Genomic DNA, 16,643 nt, shown 5'->3' on the forward strand with positions numbered 1-16,643 from the left:
CAGTCGAGCAAGCAGCAAAAAAATAGAATATGCCAATCATTTGCTCCGTGCTGGAGCGCGGGTACTGCAGCGAGCTTCCCAAGCATTCATTTGACACCATGAAACTGCTTCGAATCAGTTTAAAACAAAATCTACAGCCCAAACAGTGAACCCCTGCCTTCCACTGACGTCACTTTTTCATTGTTGCCAGTAGAGACTTCGAGCTTGAAAAACACGGTGAGGACCAAAACTGTAAATTCAATAACTTTGCAAAAAAACAATATTTTGACCTAATATTTGGGATACTATTTTCACGATATTTGTTGGCTAGTTTAGCAAAATTTCAAGCAAATCGGAGACAATGAAAAAACCAGTGGAGTATCCCTTTAAGTCGGTTGTTTTAAAACTCAGATAATAAAATCTGATATTCCGCTGGCACCCTTGCTTGCAACGTATTTCGTTCAGTGTACAAAAACTTTCTACAAAAGTTTCCCAATAAAACAATGACAAGAATTAAAGGCATCTTAATGCATAATCAGCAAACAGGAGCAAGTCAAGAACAAAGACTATTCTTCGTATGCTTTGCTTTAACGCATGTATCGACATTGAGTTCATTCCCTTGGTAAAACTTTGCTTCATAGTCACTGAAAGGCTCGAAACGGCACGAGTAGTTACGCACTACTCGTGCGACCTTCGTGAGTTTCGAGTGTGCATGCCCAGCCAAAGTGTCAGGAAAAGTCACAGCCGTGTGCTGGATACTCACCCAAGCTCGCCGACGGCATTTCGGCTCTACCCTTACGCGTTCACCATCCGCAAAATCAGAACACAATATTCAAAGCAAATTACGATCGAACACACGAGATCTTTTAGTGGCGCCCTCCTACGGTTCCCCCTTGTGACGTCATTACCTTGCAAACAACAAGTTCGATGGTGTTTGTAAATAGCATGGTGGAAGCTTGAAATCATTGCAATCTCAAAGGAACACTGCCAACGCCGTCAAAATTAAAGTTCTTTCATTCCTCTTATTTCCGTCGATGATAAATCCTTTTCTTACGTCATAGTCAGTGTTCGGCCAATCGTGGAAGGCCGACCACAGCGACGCTTTCGGTCGCGCACGTCGCCAATACTTTGTTTCACCTTGTGTCCTACCGGAGGAAAGGCTACAAGCGCGAGCTCCTTGCTCTAGGGCACATCTCGGCGGCACAAGCTCTCGTGCACCAAGGGCAGCTGCCAACGCTATGAGCTCGCGCTTCTAGCCTTCGCTGCGGTACGACATAAGGTGAAACGGAGCGTATAAAATCGTGGTACCGACACGTGCACCGCTCAAAGTGAAAAAAGAAGGCGGGCTGCGCGTTTTTTTCCGGATAACTCGACTACATCGCCGCCACGAACTGTCAATACACGCACCCTCACGAGCTCCCGTTGGCGAGCCGCTCCGGTCCCAACACTGCCCAAGGGAGTATTCACTGGCGGCCATATCCGTGAGCGCAGCTGCTGAGCGCGTGCTGACGGTGAGCTTCCGCAGTCCTTTTTGAGCGTGCATTTAACACTATCAAGGTTGCCGGTCTTAGCAGGCTATTAATGTGAGCGCGTTCTGAGCATGCGCTCTAAACATCTCCCTCAAATATGACGTCCAGTGAATACCTTCTAATCTAGTACACTGTAAAGCCTGGTTCAGACAGTTGCGTTTGACTGCGTTTGACTGCCTTGCTGCTGCGAGAAACCGGGACATCCCTGCTGGTTATATCGCGTGCCAAGATGATCCCTTGAATTGGATTCCACGCTTCGTACGAAGCACATATGTGTCGGTGACTCGCTTTCGGTTGTCGACGCAACGCAGTCAAACGCACTCAAACGCAAGTGTCTGAACCGGCCTTAACGGTGGTACACTGGCACGCACCACCTACGAAACCGAAACCGAAACTTGGAGGTTAATGCTACTTGTGAGCTGCAAATTGCTTCTTTTTTTTTATTTCGGTTTACCAAATTAAATTTGATGACTGATTTATGCGCACGCACCCCAGGGTTTTAATGAAAACGAACTTAGGTAGGAAAGGTTCGGCTGAAAGTTCCGCTGTTATCCGGGGCCTAACTGCACGATATCGCAACCACACTAGCCCCAGCTCACCAGAGTAAATACAAGAAATTATGTTATTTCATCGGATATAACAAATAATTCTTCTCCCGTGTTTCACAAAATTCTTCCGGACTTCCGGCTTTCCCGTGAGGTTCGGCACAGTTGCGTCCACATCGGCGCGGCCGAAATCTCGCACGCATTTCCCGTCGTCCCACAGCAGCGCCATCTCTTTTTTGTTGCTCTCAGTTTCTTGCGCTGCTCTGTTCAACAACCAGCCGTGCCATCTTGAGCGTGTAAGTAGCGTTGGCCTGCCTTCTGTTCGATACCTTTGGCTCGTTCGGGCCCTAACATCGGTACGTTCGCGGCTTCCTCGACCTGCGGTGACGACCTCTCGGCGTCCGCCCACGCAGCAAAGACCCCAAAGACGCCGTGAGACCTTTTTCGACCCCTTCGTTAAGCCTAAGGCGAAAACGTGTTGCTTTTTTTTTTTTTTATGCGCCCTCCCTGCATTTGCAGCCTACACGCCAACAAGACCCGACGTTCTAGCCCTCAGCTCTCGGCCCTATCGAACAGTTAGGTTTTAGTACAGTTTCTTTCACCGGTGCCTACGTGAGTCAGACGCCAGCTGAAGCTCAATTAGCGGCCCCCCTGAACGGTTCCGTCTCTCTTCACTTTTTTTTCTTCTCGCGGTTTCGTCTGGGGATGGGGTTAGGGGGGTGGAGCGACGTTCGCGAACAAAAAAACCCAATATTTTCCGTTGGTTTTCCCATTTTTTGGGTGTTGCTGTGACCAGTAACGAATAGAACTATGCGCAGGCGAGGGAACGCGACAGCTGAATCCGCCGAGAGACCTTAGCCTAACGTAGGGGAATTCATTGAAACTACGAGCTCGCTGTCTTGACTTCGTGGCACCGGTCGAGCGTTTCGGAGAGCGTGAAATGTGTGTTGCTACGTGCCTACGTTAGTTCCGGTCTCGTTTACCGAATTCTTTCGATTCTTTACGCGAACGCGAGCTTGCTATTGGCTTCGTTTGCGCGAACCCTAGCCCACAATTGTCCGAGACAGGCATTGGGGGCCATGGAAAGTGCGAACCGCCGGGTTGAAAGTTGTGGCTTTCGCAATCGTGTCAAAGACCAGGAGCGAATTTTGACGTGAATAACTCCAAAACATGATTTCGTGTCACTAAGCTTACCATAAGGGACCATTCTCAAGATAGTAGTAAAAAAAACTTTTTTTACGTTGAGTTTTTTGTGTGAAGAGATATTCACACGACATCAGGTTGACATAGACGTGGTTATTAGTTTTTATGTTCATGGAATTGTTTCAGTGATCCACAATGATCCGAGTTGTACTTGCATTCATTTAGGCTAGAAAATGGAAGCTGTGTATATGCTCCATACGAGTTATTTGAGGGTGTTGATCTGACATTTTTGTTGTTTCTTACGGGCAACTCCAGCAAGACAATTTCCCAGCCTATTTTCATGACTTATTCTGGCAGCCCCAAGGGCTGTGAAGTTTTGACATGATTAGAAATAACTATTCATTTGTACTTCGGTGAAAACTTCTAAGGGCTGCTCCATAGAGACAAACTTGTTTCTTCAAGGCTCTATTGGGTTCAAAGCACCTGACAACCAAATTGAAGTTATAAAAGTAGGCCGGAAAAAGGTTTGCTGGAACTCTCAAATGTCCGTGTGTGACAAAATGTCTATTGGTGGGGTATGAGTCCTGTGGAACTCTTCTCAACATGCCTTCAATAGCAGCACATGTCTGGCTTGCCAAGGGGCGGCCGTAATGTTCAGGAATGTTGATTTGACACAGAACGAGCACCATGTGATCCAGTCCTGATTATATACCAGCAATGTTTGTTATAGCCACGCGTATGGCCATCAAAAGCCCTCAATTAAAAAAGTTTCAGTCAGCATTTGGATTTTTTTAACAAGAAAGTCTGCCGTTTAAGAACCAGGTGGCTAGGGTTTGTTTAGTCATGAGTGATGAAATGGAGCTCGGAATTGTTGCCAAGCAATAAACTCTGGCACATTTTCAGAACGAAAATAGGCCATGTAAATTTCTAGGACTACCGAAACACCGGAAACAAGCTTATTTCAAGAAATGTTGAATCGATAGGTTTTGGGAATAGAAAAGACCGAGTGACTTCCACTGTCTCGGCCGTCGGGTTCCTCTGCTCTGGTCTTGTGGTGTAACTGTTTCGGTTTGTCAGGAACACTGTAAGTCTTTGTTCTACATACTAACATGAGATGCAAATCTTTCGAGTACTGCACAGGTCGTGATTTTCTTGACCATATCTGACCCAGTGCCCTCGTTTTTGTTTCTTACACGTTTGATTTGGACAGCACCTTTAGTGCGGACGCATTTTTACGCACGCAACAAAATTCCGGCAATGTCACGCTTGTTGTGCCTTTAACTTTTGTGACATGATTTGATAACATTGATTGCCTGTGTAGAGAGTAAAGACAGTTTTGTACCGGGAGGATCACATAAGCTAAATGAACAAGTGCTCTGCTCAAGAGGGCTGTTGGTATGATTTGAATGCCATGCCTCGTGCACAAAGTGGTATCTCACCCGAACATTGGGGAACTACTCTGCACAGATTTCAGAATTTCTTGTCCAGCTTTTGTTGCTGTGGCCTTTTGTTGCTGTGGCCCGTTGGTTTTCACTTCTGTTGCATAGTTGGTTTGCAGTTTGCTTTCATGTGTATTGTCCCATTGAGGACAAGTGCCCTGCACAATTTTTTTTTTTTGTTCTGATCTGTTGATTTTACTTGCTCCTGTTGGCTTGTAATCTGCTACCGTGCGTTTCTTTCTTGCGCTTCGTTCAACATTTGTTGTCTCGTGCACAGACTCCTGATCCAAATCCAGCTGAAAAGCATTACATGCACCAGCGATGCTGCCACAATTTCATCTAGAGTTGTCTGTGGACTTGGCTACATCTTGGCAAACTAATAAGAAGCCACCTGGGTTCAAGCTTTGAACGATTGATGCCTCACGTAGTGAGATACAATTTCGACAACAGAGTGCTACCACCAGCGTCCCCCTTAGCTTTTTGACTGTCGAGCTTTTTCCCCCAAAAGATATTCCCCAGTGGTCCGGTTTTGTTGGCAAAGAAATGGCATAAAGAAAGGGTCAGTGTGCAGGTTTTTTTTTTTATTAATGATCTAGCGGGAGCATGTACAGTGCTTGCAAGCTGTTTAGGTTTAGAAGCATCAAAAGGGAATATTGAAGGATAAAAGTTGTCACCTTTCTTTCATTCGGTCTCATTTTAGTGTATAAAAGGCCAGCAATGCGAAACGAACTGAAAATGTAACGTTTAGTTCACCCAACAAATAGCAATGCCTCAATAATAGTGAGAGATCGGCTAGTTGGTATATTGTTTCTTTTGACAGAAGCGCAACAAGACAAGGACGTAAAGGGAGACAGCACTAGCTCTACTTTCAACTGACCGTTTCTTGAAACAACACTAACTATTTATACACCCAATTCGGCTTCTCAAGCAGGAATGCAAATCTTTATCTGTTACATGAACAGTCCTTGCTCTTGTGCATCTGTCACCCCTTGCATTCTGATGTTGAATGACTCGTACAATTCTCTCTAGTTCTTGTTTGTTAACTTCCCCAGAATTTTTTTTTTTTTTTTTCCAGTTCAGGGGCACAAGGGCATCTATCACAATGAATAGCCAAATTGCCCGAGGGGGAATCTAACCGACAGCGCATGCTCTCGTGCCCTGTCATTGAGGCACCTGCCCTTTCGACCTACGTACACCTCACCACAGGTCATGGGAATTTCATACAGGACCAAGGAGGCACAATGCAGGAACTGTTTCGAGTGATTCTTTTTGCACATGTCACCGGCATATTTTTTGTTTTTGTAGAAGAGACCAGACAGCTTTCCTGGGGCCGAAAACACTACCGGCACATCAAAGTGCGATGCCACCCTTTGTAGGTTGTTTGAAACCTTGTATGTATGTTAAAGGAGCTGTGCAACGATATTCAGTTGGAATGTTTTTCACTATAGACGAGCTTACTGGCACTAGTGGGACTCAAGGGTACTCGCGGGCAATGCCACTGGCCAAGAAACTCCTTTGTTGCGGTGAAATTTCAAGGACAAAAGCAATTATTTTCGTTCAGTCTTTCCTTTGCAAAATTTGATGATGAACGTGGGGATCACAGAACACCGAAGTGACGATATTTGAATGCGGTTCATAGATTGGACCCGAGCCCTGCGTGGGCACTCGATTTGGGCTCGTGATAATTGCTAGCTCGAGAAGCATTCGGGTAGTCGCCTGCGTCCAATCGGTGCAACGACGACAACAGCCGAGCCATAACAATGTCTGGAACTCAGCGCGTGTCCTGTGCTTTGCCAACCCCAGCGCGTGGCTATGATCAACATTGGCGGCATATAATCGGTTCCAGATCGCGTGGCCGCTTGTTCTGGCTGCGAGTTGAGGGAGTGAATGCTGCTCGTTTTACTTTAATTTTTTCTGGGACTCCTATTGCGTGAAGTGACGAACAAACGCGTGTTTCATAGGTCATTAACGTCGGGGATCTTTTCTAAGCGGTATTTGTGCAAAGTACAAAAATTGTTGCATCGCCCCTTTAAGTATGACGACAGGTCTCACTTTCTCCCTGGACGTAGGCGTCCCCTCGTCATTCTTTTCCTTCTTAATCTCGGAAACAGCCATTTCGGCTACCTCCTGAAGAAAACGATTGGGGTAGCCCGACGGTCTCGGGCGTCAAAACCTGGCTTAAAAAGCTATTGTTCATGGTGTGTTGGCACAATTTTGCAAGGGATGCGTTCATTAGAAAGGACGCAATCCCTGTCTTGACCCACTTACAATGGGCTGAATTGAAGGGCAACACACCTTTTTTTGAACGTGGTCTATACACGATTGCAAGTCCTGTCTCAGGCGGCCGCCATCTTGCTCAGTGGGGTGCGCTCTTGGGCGTGGCCATTATCCGATTACGACGCCTTAGCAAGGCTTCGTAATCAGATTATGACGCATCCAAGCACACCCCAGCCGTGCAAGATGGCAGCACCCTGAAGCCGGACTTGCAAACGTGTATACTTCCAGCACATGCTCTTCTTGAAAATCTAATCTTAAATGCAGAAATTTTAGTTTCCCTGGCATCATTGTTTCGTGAGTGAAAGTAAGGCCGTGCGAATTTGATGAGAATTTCTAGCACCCTTTCCATGACTTTGTCATCTAACACTGTGGGCTGCGGTACTAGCACTAGGAAATCATATGCATACCTTAATGTCTTAACAGCCTCTTCTGTTTCTAAAACGTTGAGCAAGCATCGGCCAAATCCCGCCAAAAAAATATTGCAAAGAATGAGCGACACATGATCAGATGCACATCCCGTGCCTCTCTACATTCAGGTCGCCTTCAAAAGACGCCAGGGTGGAATCTAGCTAGTGTGTGAGCAGTTCAATAAACGATTCCACACTAAGCCCACCGGAGTTCCTAAACATGATCTCGTTGTTACTTTCTATGCACTCTCTAACCACGGAGATTATTTATCATGCCGGATGGAATAAAACGGGTCTTCTACGTTGATTGAAAACCCTCCCGAATAGCAAACTTATGCTGACAATTGCTCAGTGACCACCTCAGAGTTGCGAATCAAGAACGGATCCTTAGAAAGTGCATAGAACGTAACGAGGTCATGTTTAGGAACCCCAGTAGGCTTAGTGTGGAATCGCTTAATGAATTACATGCTACTTGGATTCCACCTTGGTGTATTTTGAAGGCAACCTGTATGTACAAAAGCACTTGATCTGCATCGGGTCACGTGTCGCCCCTGTTCTTTGCAATATGTTTTTGGCTGGATTTAGCGGGTCTGCTCAACGATTTAGAAACAGATGGGGAGGTTAAGATATTCAGGTATGTGAATGATTTCCTAGTGCTAGTACTGCCCATGGTGTTATATAACCAAGTTGTAGAAAGAGTGCTAGAAATTTTTTTAATGATTTCGCGCCTTACTTTCACTCTCGAAACAATGATGTCAGGTATACTGAAATTTCTGAATTTAAGATTAGATTTTCAAGACGCCATTCAAAGAAAGGTGTGTTGGATTTCAATTTAGCCCCCTCTACGTCAGTAAAGAGAGGGATCGTTTCCTCCCTGATGAATGCACCCCTTGTAAAATCGTGCCAACACAACATGAACAATAGCTTTTTCAACCAAGTGAGATGCCCGAGATCGTCGGGCTACCCTGATCGTTCTCTTCAGGAGGTTGCCGGAACAGTTGTTTCAAAGATTAAGAGGTAAAAGAATGACAATGAGGCACCCAGGTCCAGGGAAAAAGTGAGACCCATCGTCATACCTTGCCTACACAAGGTTTCACACAACCTAAAATGGGTGGCGTAACATTTTTATGTGCCAGTAGTGTTTTAGGCCCCAGGAAAGCTTTCTGGTCTGTGACACAAAATCAACAACAAAAGATGCGGGTGACATGTGCAAGAAGAAACACTCGAAACAGTTCCTGCATTGTGCATCCTCGGTCGTGCATGAAATTCCCCTGACCGGCGGTAAGTCATACTTAGGTCAAACAGGCGACATAGTGAACACTAAAGAAACAAAACAAGCAACAATAAAGTAGGAATGGGGGCAATGAATACGCACTAAGTAATTATATAATTATTGTTGCGCGAGCGTGAGGCACGATTCTCTTACATTCAGTCTTACCACACGATAGGACAAGCAGCAAAAACTCTGGCAGACTGTTGAACATCGCAGGGACATAGTGAAATTTTAACTTTTTTCCATAATTTTTATCTTAGCGTCCTCGAACCTGTCTGTATGCTGCAAGTTTATTTTTTTTACGTCTTGTTTAAAAGTTCCACTATCCTTGTCTTTTTTGTCAAATGGAGCAACACCTCCCGCAGTGTGCACAGTTTCGCATTTAGCGGTCACTTTGAAATATGTAATCACCGCCGCACATGTACGGCGACGACAGTCGGAGAGTGACGGATGCCCTCCATAATTTGGCCATCATGTGTATCCCATAAACCGCTGCTGTGGTGTTCCGATAGCCATCGGGGTCTATTCGTGCGGTCTATTTTGACGTTTTGGCTCCCACAATTGTGGTTGGCAAAAGGTTAATGACTTTGTGGCTTCTTGCTATGACTTGGGCACAAACTCTGGAGACGCATCCTTGCCTTTGGTAGATCTGACTAACTGTTAACTATGAACCGGGCCTTTAGTGACATTGAGATGCTCGTTTTACTGCATAGAAAACAGTCAGTCTCTGTCGTTTGCTGTCCTGTCTCTCTTTGGTGTGCTGCTGGAACATGCTCTTGTTTACTCTTCAAGCAGCTAAACTCTCATGACCCTCGAAGCTCCAAATTTATCGGTGGCATCCTTTGTCGGCGACGGCATTTGACTGTTTCTCGTTTCGAGGGAAAGTCCCAGTTCTCCGTGTCGATCTGTCCGAAGTTTTAAGGCCACCACCCGGTCAGCGTACACCTGCATACCTCGGAGCTAGTTACCTCTGTGCAGGCTTGTGGAAGGGATGAGGTGCTGGTCTTTGGGAAGTAACAATGGAACTTTGCCGGTACAGTAGCGGGTGCACGGCATCTTTTGATTGAGGGCATTTCCATTGCACTCACCATTCGGAGTCGTTGGGAACTAGTCGTCGACTTGTGTAGCTATTTTAGGAGCTGATTTGGGGAACGAAAGAAAAGGCGACATTGAATTTTGACTTTCCGTCGTCTCGATCTGGCAGGAGTGTTGGTCTGCACTGTGGACTTTGTTCAGGCGCATCGCTTTTACCCCATTAAGCATTTTTTGGCTCCAGCTTGATTGCTGAGCCGCCTCAGCTGGGACGGAGATGATCTCAGAATGCCGCTGTGTGATGGCAGGACTAAGTTTCCAACTGGAGTGCGATTACTCAATGATGTGATTGCTGCGCCAATTGCGCCAAACTGCACCATTGGGCTAACCCTGCTACATCCTGCTACATTTCACAAAAATATGGGTAATCTGTGCCAAGCCTGCGCCAAAGAACCAATTTTGGTCGCCTTTGAAAACCGAAACTAAACTGAGTACCGTGATTGAGCACACATGAGCTAGGTGGTGCAAGCAGCCGTCCGATACAAGGTACCCTCCATCAATCGTTCATCCGGTCTTCCATGGCTTTTCCCCTCGTCTCTCCTCTCGCGTCTTTAAAAAAAAAACAAAAAAAAAAAAACAACATTTCAATGATAGACGTGGGCGTGTGCGGACGCTCTGACGCTAAGCGTGCTGGGTACCAGCCGTGCCGTCATGCTGTGAAACGAAACTGTTTTTGTGCGGCAGGGGTTACTTTATGGGCTGAAGCACTCGCTCCTAAAAGCAATGGCCCATGGCCAAACTATATTTGGTCTATGCCTGCCAGTCACCATAATCGCACGACATCAGTAGTTGCCGTACCCACGTCACCGCAGTTATGGCACTTTCTAAACTAAAACGTAAGGACTGCCGCATGTTCATCAACAATCCTGTTCTTGTTTAATACGCTACTACAAACATCCCTTTAGCTCAAAGACTGCTGTGTCGAGGTATTGATTACCTAGGTTTCTCTCGGTGGGCTTTCTTTCGAGACGTACTCCGGTACGTGAAAAATCGGCCCTGAAAGATGTTGAAGAGAAGTGGGAGCTGAAGCGAAGAAGGCAATGTCCGCATGCTGAACCCATACAGCGTGCTTATTTGTCTCGAGTTCAGTCGTTGCACAAAGCGCTCCAAGAACTTTTTGATCCTGGCTCGCGATGTATTGCATCGGTGCGCTCAGGTTTTTTTCTTCTTTCTGTGCTTAGCTTGCTCCTCGCCTGCAGTTCGGGCAAGCACATGCCGCTGGACAGTTTTTTTTTTTTTTTGTCGTATGTTGGACAGCTACATTTTGCATACAATTTTGGGAATTAGTTGGAGACGGAGCGGAGTGGCATGGTTTCGATCGAACAGCCATCTCGGCCCACGCAACAATTTCGCATTGCATGGCAGTAGTTACGCGTTTCAACAGTTGGAGACTGCTTCCATTTATTATATTACTAGTCAACCTAATGATGTGATATTTACTACTAAGCTGATTATTTTCGAATAAATGTTAATACGTGTAGTTTGATCCGATGTATTTGTATCACTTAACTGAAGCATTGCAAATGTGTCATGTCATTGGCATTTCAGTTACATGTTGAAAGACTCCCAGGTTGTCTATCTTGGCAATAATTAGTTGACTGCGGCAAGCAATGTGTCCTTCGTTTGTGCACCACTTGAAAGGAATATCTTTTTTTTTTTTTCTAAGAATATCAGCTCCAAAAGCAATTTTCACTGCTCCGAAACACTGTTTTAGCTGCTCCAAAAGCCAGTTTTGCAAAACTCTGTTTTGGAGCGGCACGGAAGCTTGGGGAGCTTGGGTGCTGCAACGACAGCGACTCATCGTTCACTCTTTTTTTGTCTTGCAACCAATCGCGAGGATTGCGATATTTTAGAGGACGACGGCAACTGTGGCGTAATTCGTTGCATCTTTGGGACTGCCTTTGCTGCATGGACGGTGCATGACGCTAAACATATTGGCCGAATACCTGTTGTAGCGCAGCTGCAGGCCATTTAACTATAGAGTTTTTGAATACAGTATAGAAAAAAATGGCGTCGTAATCACTGCGCATGCACCGAGCCCAAACCACGATTTGAATGGGCACACGGCGACAATGCTATTTCTTTGCGTATGCTCTTCAAAACCGCCAATATCTGGCCGGCAAGCTCTTGCAAACTTCTAAAGAGACCCAGTACCTCGGGGGCATTGGCTGCACCAGACAGTCTTGGGCTTTTGGATCTGAGGAAGGGGGATGGTGCGGGCCTTTTGTAGTGTGGATCAGCGGCAAGGCAAAATAAACTTTACCTTCCCAATAGACTACTTCCATAAAGCCCTGCATGCAACACGGTGCGCTTTGCACTCTGGGAACTAGTTGGCCAGGGAGGAGATTGGCATGGTTTCGGTTTCGATCAACAGGTCGACAAGAGGTCACACACAGAGCGTGGACTATTAACGGCAGTTATCTCATGCTTTCTGGTCCCGAGAGCGTCATTTGTGTCCTTATAAGCTAACCTAAATGGCCACACCTCGAACCTTTAGCACAAGCCCGAGACGTGTAGCTTGTCTTAACGCATGTTTGTTGTATTTTTGTACTTGAGCCTTTCTGTTAGCGTTTCGAGGTATGGTGGACAAGCCAGTGCTGGGAATTTCGACGCTGCGAAGCTCGGGGATCTTGCTTGTGTGCGAATCAGCAAGCTGTAGCAACGAATCAGTATGCATACATTGAGCTCGAGCCTTTACATTAGTATTGTTGATCAGGAAGTTTGTTTCGTGCGTCCACAGACAAAATATAACTTTTTTGCGATTACTGTCTTTTTTAATACGCCTGAGCACACGCGAGGTAAAACTCGGAGGCGCCATTGAAAAGCTCGATTTGAACACATTTCTCATCTCTTATCCCTACTGCCCCGCAGCACTGTACGAAGTGAAGTTTCCACCCACTTGCATTCAACTAATATTCAACATTGTGTATGTGCATAAAGTTATCCTGCAATCATACAGGCACATTCGCACATACAAACCGTTTTAAGAAAGCAAAAGTCGAGCACTTGTGTGAAGAATGTCGCATCGTTCACCGGAAGTGCGCCGGACGGGCATATGAACCTCTACGCGGTGCGCCAAACAAACAAAATTATTCAAAGCGCATTTGACGGTTGCTAATGGTTATAATATATTTCTTATGTGTTTGCTTTCTTCCTAGCTGACCGAGTATGCCGAGATAATTTCAGACACACTGTTCAGGCACAGATCTTGGGCGTCAGGAAAAGCTCGTTCAAAAAGGCTTACCGAGGAGTGGGGACGCTTGTTAGGGCCTCCGTCGTAGCAAGCCGATCTCAGTGTTTGCGAAAACTTATCTTTTATCAGCATAAAATTTGAGTGTAAGATATGTGATGACACGAGGAAGACATCATAGTAACTTTTGTGCAGTAGTGAGGTCGAATTTATTGCGTTTCCTTAAAAGTTCATGCGCCAACGCTGGGCTCAACTCTGATAATCCTGTAAAGGTGCGGCTTGCTTTTTGCCCAATGAAGGAACAAGAAGCGGACGTTGGGCAAACAAAATATGTGTAGGGCTCAGGGTGACCGAATTTCAGTTGTAGTTCACTGGTACTAGACGGGATTACTGACATTGAGCTCAAAGATGCACTTGTGGGTGAGGTGACTGCCATGTCTTAGTACCTTTGCGTACGCACGCACAATATCTGGTGTTTCGGGAACCAAGGAAAGTGTCCCGATCTTCGTTTTGTATCGCTTGAGAATGAGTGTATTGTACATTCGTAAAAAGTCAGATAATCGAAAATGCAATCAGCTTGTTCGGTTGCGGCGTGATAGCATGAGATGAACCTGTTCATTCGAAACAAAAACTGAGCGGCCAAGTAGTTCCCAGAGTGCGCTGCGTGGTATTTCGTCGCGATGGGGCGCGTCGGTTTTGGAAGAAGTCTGTTGATAAAATGAGTGGAGGCAGGGGATAAGGTGGGACATGCGTTGAATTGATTCATGGCTCTAATCATCTTTATTTTTTTAAGTTATTGTTTTCTATATCTTAATGGCCTTGTTCTTTAATTTTTGATTGGTTGCCAAGAGGGCAACACTTCACTCGTCAATGGATCTGCTGTTTAGCTTTTTGGCTGTTGTCATCCGTGATGTTCAAAGGGGTTTGCATTCTTGTTTTTCCTTTTTGAGTTTCCACTGGAACTCCCGCAGCTTGGGTGAACGGCTAGTGAAGGTCCCCCGATCACAAAGTGCAGATTTAATTGGGTCGCTCGAAGGAGGCTGGCATTGCTCTTATTTTGGGGGCTTCGCTTTCCTGTTATTCTTTTTGGGGTGCAGGTGGAGAGGGGAGGTTCCGTGCGGGCGACACATGTGAAGCGGGCAGCTATATTGTGTGTGGGCATCGTGCCAAGAACACTGAATTAACTTAGTCCCCTCAAAAGCAAGTAAGGTAGCAACGCTTCCCAGGTCTTTTTTTTTTTTTCCTTGATGACAATATAACTTGTTGCATTGCCCAGAATGTGCGAGGTCACGGGCACTGTTGTGCAGTGCAGTGTATATCTACTACGCTGGCTTTGTTACAGAATGACCCATATCATTGGGTCATAGATTTTAGTTATTTTATATATGCATACTGCAGGCCAAATGGCCCAAGCAGGAGAGGGGAGGTAAACTGGGACACTGTTAGTGCAAACATGACTTGAGCACTTTTCTCCTCTTCAAAAGGTTAGTACCCTAACCAAGTGCTTTCCATCATTATAGTAGTTTTGATGACAGTCCTTCGATACTAAGAGTAAAACAGAAAATTGACGATGGCTTGTTCGCACTACCAGTGCGGCAGAGTGTACGCAGGAATTATACCTAATATGACCACACTAATTGTAAATGATTAAGAGCCGTTAACATCATCCTCTTTAGTTTGGGTGATAAGTCATCAATATAAAAGAGGTGCTGTAGGCGCTTCCGAGAATATACCAGGAGGGGGGTTCTTTTATGTTTCCTTTATGGCTCGTTGTAACACCAGACTAAATATTTTTTTTATTGCTGAAGAATTTTCCTCAAGCAGCACATTGAAAAGAGTGAAGTTTAGCTGCTCTGTCCTAAGTGCAATGTGACGACTTTTTAGGGTGGTCGTAGCAGGCGTGGCATCCATGTTGCCGATACAAACGTCCTTAAAGGGGCAGTGCAACGATTTTCAGACTTTGGCCAATTAACTGTGGAAATTAATCTGCGTCACGTATGAAACGAAAAACCAAAAGCCGCATTTTCTTGCGAGCGCTAGTTCTTGTTTAAAAAAATTAAACAAATCGAAGGTCGAAGTGCCTCTCAACTCTCCGCGCCGAGTTTTGAGTGACGTCTTTGGGGGCTCACGTGGTTTCCCCTTGGGCCCTCTCTTCAGAGACCCCAGCCGCTTCCTCCGCTATTGTCGACTTTCAAAGGATTAGCCTCGTCTAAGGTCGCAGCGAGCGATGAACACAAACGACGGTTTCCCACGGGGCTGACGGCGAGTGTAGCAGCGGAGGGGGACAGGGTTTGTTGACTTCCGCGTATCCCCCAGAGACGCCGTCACTTTAGTTCCCATAGCCACCACTGGCGGCTGCAGATCGGCAAATAATTTGCTTTTTGCCTTGCGATTACGCAGCAGAATAGCCGTAATTTGCTTTTTGCCTTGCGATTACGCAGCAGAATAGCCGTTTTTGGTGAAAGGTGACGAGTTTTTGGTCACTTGGGCCTGTATAAATAATATAAAAAATGCAAACTGGCAATTCTTTCAACATTAAAACCGTTGCACTGCCCCTTTAACATCAGTTGTGCCTCGAAGTTTTTCACTGGATATACCAGCATGTAAGGTCTGCACTAGAGCCCTGCTCGGATAAGTTTTATCATCTGCATCTGTAGACATTATATCCGCATCAGAGCCGCATCTGCAATGTTCTTAAATAATTGTATGCGCATCTGTTATACACCCGCAGACTGTCCGCATCCAAACCGCCTCTGCAAAATTCGGAGCCACATCCGACTGTCGATCTACGCATCCATTTTACATCATGATATCATGTAGCTTTGGCTGTACTGTACGGCTTCAACTTTGTGCCTGTGCCTGGGAAGTCTGTATTCGCTCACGTATGTTCTCGTTCGTAGCCTCGGGTGTTTGCTCGTGCTGCACATTTAAACACTCTTGCTCGTATATTGCAGTGGAATGTGTCGCCGTTACGTGGGGATAATTTGTTCAGTGCCGTAGGACTTATCCTTGGGTCTACACGAATGCTCAACAATACAGTACCCATTCCTATTGATATAGGCAGGAGTGCGATTCGGAACATTGGCACCCGAGCATATGCCGCGAAATATTGGACAGTTTCACGCGACATACTTGGGTCTTGAAATATCTACACGTCGATGAGCCTCTGCCCTTGTCTTTCTTTGCCTGGAGGGAGTGTTTTCCAGCTTCTCGAGCCGCGTTGCGATTGCTCGTGTCTGCCGGGGTAATCGGTGACGCGGAGGAGAGTCGTCCGAAGCTGTTTTTTATGCGTACTGGTCTTCGTTTGGAGTGCATACGAGCTGGTTTTTGACGGGTACACTCGTCAGCAGGCTAAACGGTCCCGTAGATGCTCTGGAACAACTCCGAAACAGAAAGACTCACTGCGAGCGGGTGTCTGCGGCCCAAACGCAACCTTTGGGGAACGAATTTGGTCCCGTCATCGGTGGAGCCACTCCTTGGGCTTCCGCGTTTCCCAGACGTTGAAAACGACACCAATGACTGATCGTCCGCACGGGTCGGAAAGGGGCCGCCGCCGCTTGTCGGCGAGGCAGAACGCAGCTTGCCGGAAGCAAAAGGCACTTTGCGAAGCCGCACTGTACATTTTGGAGACCGGTTCGCAAACACATCGCAGTGCTATATCGGCACTAGTGACAGTTCCGCATCGGCGAGGTCGACGCTACTTTCGGCACTCGCCAATAGTGTCGAGCGACACGACATCGTGACGTGTGTGTGAACGGGTCGATCTTGC

General features: G+C 46.2%; 1 protein-coding gene across 1 annotated transcript in view; it reads left to right on the forward strand.

The window, feature by feature from the left end:
• The first annotated feature begins 2,355 nt into the window (after positions 1-2,355).
• LOC8035293 (zinc finger CCCH domain-containing protein 11B) overlaps positions 2,356-16,643 on the forward strand; it is a 130,489-nt gene continuing 116,201 nt past the window's right edge. The window contains exon 1 of the mRNA XM_029985626.4: positions 2,356-2,485. The gene's annotated coding sequence lies outside the window, so the exon portion shown is untranslated. The remainder of the gene's footprint in view (positions 2,486-16,643) is intronic.

The sequence above is a fragment of the Ixodes scapularis genome, unplaced genomic scaffold, assembly GCF_016920785.2.
Source record: "Ixodes scapularis isolate PalLabHiFi unplaced genomic scaffold, ASM1692078v2 PGA_scaffold7__128_contigs__length_106722199, whole genome shotgun sequence".
In the NCBI taxonomy this organism is placed as follows: domain Eukaryota; kingdom Metazoa; phylum Arthropoda; class Arachnida; order Ixodida; family Ixodidae; genus Ixodes; species Ixodes scapularis.